Source organism: Balaenoptera borealis (genome assembly GCF_965194805.1).
Source record: "Balaenoptera borealis genome assembly, chromosome: 5".
Taxonomy (NCBI): Eukaryota; Metazoa; Chordata; class Mammalia; order Artiodactyla; family Balaenopteridae; genus Balaenoptera; species Balaenoptera borealis.
In genome coordinates this window covers 60,801,293-60,807,433 of record NC_138862.1, presented here as the reverse complement: position 1 = coordinate 60,807,433, position 6,141 = coordinate 60,801,293, and positions in this window count along the sequence as shown.

Genomic DNA, 6,141 nt, shown 5'->3' with positions numbered 1-6,141 from the left:
CCTTTGCCTTCTCAGCTGTGAAAATAGGACAGAGGTTCCCAGGAGAGGCTGGAGTGCAATCAGAAGAAAAGTCTCTGGGAGGAAGCAACTCCTCTTCTGTCTTCAGCTGAGGCCTTTTCTGCAGCCTCTCTTCACAGCCCTCCCACCCACCAACGTCGCTTCCCCTCCACTCCCATCCTAGATGTGATTATACTATCAGTCACCCCCTAGCTCCATCTGCTGTGGGAAAGATGTCCTCTACCCCTGGAAACTTACTTCCTGCTTCCTGCTACCTGCATCCCTCAACATCCAGGACAACTAGAACTCGGATAGAAATACATGCGAACATATCGTTCAAAGAGTGTCTCAATCATCAAACATCCTCCTTCCACCAACAAAAAGAATGCCAGACCAAGATGGTGTCACAGGGGGATATAACAGACCTGTAAAGAGCAGATAATTTCAATGTCACTTAAAATATACAGACAGAGGACATAAAGGAACACTTCCAAATTTGTTTTATGAAGTGAATTTCAAACTGTTGTAAAAATTATTAAGATTGTACACAATAAAAGAAAATCAGATCCTAATCTCTTACAAATATTGAGGGGAAAATTCTAAATAAAATATCGTCACACAGATGCCAATAGCAAATTAAGCAAAATACATAATGACCAGGTAGAGTTTATTCCAGGATTACACGGATGATTCAATACTAGGAAATCCTTTAATATTAAATACAAGATCTATATAGAAAAAAATATACGGTCATTTCCTGATACTGAAAAGAAAATTCAATCCCTACGACTGACCGAAAAAAGAAAAAAACCACTCAGTAAAATAAAAATTAATTCTTTCTTAACATAATTACACACACACACACACACACACACCAGCCCCGAAGCCAACATCCCTTTTGATGGGAAAACACTAGAGGTGTTCCCACTAGGGTCAGGAATAAGACAAGAATGATCGGGGCTTCCCTGGTGGCGCAGTGGTTAAGAATCCACCTGTCAATGCAGGGGACACTGGTTTGAGCCCTGGTCCGGGAAGATCCCACATGCTGCAGAGCCACTAAGCCCGTGAGCCACAACTACTGAAGCCCACGTGCTTAGAGCCCATGCTCCGCAACAAGGGAAGCCACCGCATCTGTGCACCGCAATGAAGAGTAGCCCCCGCTCATCTCAACTAGAGAAAGCCCATGCAGCAACGAAGACCCAATGCAGCCAAAAATAAATAAATAAATAAATTTATTTTTAAAAAAAAGAATGATCACTATTGCCACAACTAGTTAACAACTTATCAGAAGTATTAGCCAATTCAATTAAGAGAAACAGTTAGAGGAGTAAGAATTAGAAATAAGGATATAAAACTATCTCTAGTTACCATGCTTATATACATAGGAAACACAAGAGAATCAATGGGAAAGTTATCATAAACAATAGAATTCTGTAAAATTGGCAGGATATAAAATTAATATAAATAAACAGTCTTCCTACATACAATCATTAACCAGTTAGAAAATATTTTGGAAGAGATCTCCCATTTACAGTAACAGCAAAAAATAAAATAAAATAAAATACTTAGAAATAAATTTAACAAGAAATGTGCTAAATCCATATTAAGAAAACTTTACTCCAATGAATCAGCTATCCAAATATACTTTTAAATGAAACCTACAAATACTGAAAGAAAACATGGGTGAATTCCTTTAAACCCTGAGAGCTGAGAAAACTTTTTAAACTGTGACTCAAAATCTGGAATCAATAAATACAATTGGTGAGGAATTTGACTACATAAAGTTTATTTTTTTGTTAAAAAAAGGATTTTGCATTTCAAAAATCATAAAGGTCAAAAGATAAATGACAAACTAGGAAAGAATATTGGAACTTACTTCACAACCAAATGATTCATTTCCTTAACATAAAGCATTTCTAAAAATCAATATGAAAAAGACCAAAATTCATGAACTGAAAGTTCATAGAAAAAGAAATACAAATGTCCCTTAAACATTTGAAAAGTTCACTCCAGTCATAAAGAGAGAGAGGGATACGTTAAGACTATACTGTGATACAATTTCTCCCCCACCAAATTGAAAAAAATCAAAAATTTAACAATATATTCTAATGGTAAGGCTGTGGGGAAACAAGTGGCATATATCGTTGTTAGGAATAAAAAATGATGCAACTCCTTTGCAGGAAAATTGGTCAATATCTATCACAATCACAGCTGTGTTTACCCTTTGGCCCAGGAATCCCACTTCTAGAAATATATTCTAAGGACACACTGCACAAATAGAAAATGACATGTGCACAAAGTTATTCATTGAGACATCAGTCACTAGCAAAAACAAAAACAAAAACAAAAAAAAAACAGGAAAAAATCCAAATGTCTATCAATAGGTTCCTGGCTGAATAAACTATGATACCCAGCCCCTTACTGAATAAACTATGGTACCTCCATTTAATGGAGAACTGGGCAACCATAAAAAGAATGAGAACAATTACAATGTATTGATATGGAGTGATCTCCAGGAGACATTGTTAATGAAAAATCATGGAGCCCAATAGTGTATACAGTATGCAACCTTTGCAGAAAGGAACAAAAGGGAGTAAGAATATGAGTACAAATTTGCCCATATTTGTAATAAGAAACACTGTAAGAACTGATCAGAATTAATTTTAAAATTTGGTTACTGTTAGGTGGTGGGAGAAGGGGTAGGGAGGGGGGAATTGGGCTGGAAGAGGAACTTCTTGGAATATAGCTTTTAACTTCTAAGACACATGACTGTTTTACATATTCAAATGATATGTATTATATAAAAATGAAAAAGAAAAACCACCCCTGCAGCTCTACCCACCACCAGAGCCTCCCATCGAGCCTCTTAGATAGCCTCAATCACCAGAGGGCAGACAGCAGAAGCAAGAAAAACTACAATCCTTCAGCCTGTGGACCAAAAACCACAGTTACAGAAAGATAGAGAAGATGAAAAGGCAGAGGGCTATGTACCAGATGAAGGAACAAGAAAAAACCCCAGAAAAACAACTAAATGAAGTGGAGATAGGCAACCTTCTAGAAAAAGAATTTAGAATAATGATAGTGAAGATGATCCAGGACCTCGGAATAAGAATGGAGGCAAAGATTGAGAAGATGCAAGAAATGATTAACAAAGACCTAGAAGAATTAAAGAACAAACAAACAGAGATGACCAATACAATAACTGAAATGAAAACTACACTAGAAGGAATCAATAGCAGAATAACTGAGGCAGAAGAACGGATAAGTGACCTGGAAGACAGAATGGTGGAATTCACTGCTGCAGAACAGACTAAAGAAAAAAGAATGAAAAGAAATGAAGACAGCCTAAGAGACCTCTGGGACAACATTAAACGCAACAACATTCGCATTATAGGGGTCCCAGAAGGAGAAGAGAGAGAGAAAGGACCAGAGAAAATATTTGAAGAGATTATAGTCGAAAACTTCCCTAACATGGGAAAGGAAATAGCCACCCAAGTCCAGGAAGCGCAGAGAGTCCCAGGCAGGATAAACCCAAGGAGAAACACGCCGAGACATATATTAATCAAAGTGGCAAAAATTAAAGACAAAGAAAAATTATTGAAAGCAGCAAGGGAAAAACGACAAATAACATACACGGGAACTCCAATAAGGTTAACAGCTGATTTCTCAGCAGAAACTCTGCAAGCCAGAAGGGAGTGGCATGATATACTTAAAGTGATGAAAGGGAAGAACCTAAAACCAAGATTACTCTACCCGGCAAGGATCTCATTTAGATTTGATGGAGAAATCAAAAGCTTTGCAGACAAGCAAAAGCTAAGAGAATTCAGCACCACCAAACCAGCTCTACAACAAAAGCTAAAGGAACTTCTCTAAGTGGGAAACACAAGAGAAGAAAAGGACCTACAAAAACAAACCCAAAACAATTAAGAAAATGGTCATAGGAACATACATATCGATAATTACCTTAAACGTGAATGGATTAAATGCCCCAACCAAAAGACATAGACTGGCTGAATGGATACAAAAACAAGACCCATATATATGCTGTCTACAAGAGACCCACTTTAGACCTAGGGACACATACAGACTGAAAGTGAGGGGATGGAAAAAGATATTCCATGCAAATGGAAATCAAAAGAAAGCTGGAGTAGCTATACTCATATCAGATAAAATAGACTTTAAAATAAAGAATGTTACAAGAGACAAGGAAGGACACTACATAATGATCCAGGGATCAATCCAAGAAGAAGATATAACAATTATAAATATATATGCACCCAACATAGGAGCACCTCAATACATAAGGCAACTGCTAACAGCTATAAAAGAGGAAATCGACAGTAACACAATAATAGTGGGGGACTTTAACACCTCACTTACACCAATGGACAGATCATCCAAAATGAAAATAAATAAGGAAACAGAAGCTTTAAATGACACAATAGACCAGATAGATTTAATTGATATATATAGGACATTCCATCCAAAAACAGCAGATTACACGTTCTTCTCAAGTGCGCACGGAACATTCTCCAGGATAGATCACATCTTGGGTCACAAATCAAGCCTCAGTAAATTTAAGAAAATTGAAATCATATCAAGCATCTTTTCTGACCACAACGCTATGAGATTAGAAATGAATTACAGGGAAAAAAACGTAAAAAAGACAAACACATGGAGGCTAAACAATACGTTACTAAATAACCAAGAGATCACTGAAGAAATCAAAGAGGAAATAAAAAAATACCTAGAGACAAATGACAATGAAAACACGACAACCCAAAACCTATGGGATGCAGCAAAAGCAGTTCTAAGAGGGAAGTTTATAGCTATACAAGCCTACCTAAAGAAACAAGAAAAATCTCAAGTAAACAATCTAACCTTACACCTAAAGAAACTAGAGAAAGAAGAACAAACAAAACCCAAAGTTAGCAGAAGGAAAGAAATCATAAAGATCAAAGCAGAAATAAATGAAATAGAAACAAAGAAAACAATAGCAAAGATCAATAAAACTAAAAGTTGGTTCTTTGAGAAGATAAACAAAATTGATAAGCCATTAGCCAGACTCATCAAGAAAAAAAGGGAGAGGACTCAAATCAATAAAATCAGAAATGAAAAAGGAGAAGTTACAACAGACACTGCAGAAATACAAAGCATCCTAAGAGACTACTACAAGCAACTTTATGCCAATAAAATGGACAACCTGGAAGAAATGGACAAATTCTTAGAAAGGTATAACCTTCCAAGACTGAACCAGGAAGAAACAGAAAATATGAACAGACCAATCACAAGTAATGAAATTGAAACTGTGATTAAAAATCTTCCAACAAACAAAAGTCCAGGACCAGATGGCTTTACAGGTGAATTCTATCAAACATTTAGAGAAGAGCTAACACCCATCCTTCTCAAACTCTTCCAAAAAATTGCAGAGGAAGGAACACACCCAAACTCATTCTATGAGGCCACCATCACCCTGATACCAAAACCAGACAAAGACACTACAAAAAAAGAAAATTACAGACCAATATCACTGATGAATATAGATGCAAAAATCCTCAACAAAATACTAGCAAACAGAATCCAACAACACATTAGAAGGATCATACACCACAATCAAGTGGGATTTATCCCAGGGATGCAAGGATTCTTCAATATACTCAAATCAATCAATGTGATACACCATATTAACAAATTGAAGAATAAAAACCATATGATCATCTCAATAGATGCAGAAAAAGCTTTTGACAAAATTCAACACCCATTTATGATAAAAACTCTCCAGAAAGTGGGCATAGAGGGAACCTACCTCAACATAATAAAGGCCATATATGACAAACCCACAGCAAACATCATTCTCAATGGTGAAAAACTGAAAGCATTTCCTCTAAGATCAGGAATGAGACAAGGATGTCCACTCTCACCACTATTATTAAAAAAAAAAAAAACAGAACAGAGTCACACGTTTAGAAAACACACTATGGCTGCTTAACGGGAAAGGTGAGGTGGGGTGATGCATAAAACAAGGGTTTCAAATTAGCTCAGTTACCGTTCCATAAACCCAATATGTAATAGACAAGACCTACTCCTTGCTCAGTGAACTGGACTCAACACCCCCTATTCACCGCCCAAGAATATATCTGACTA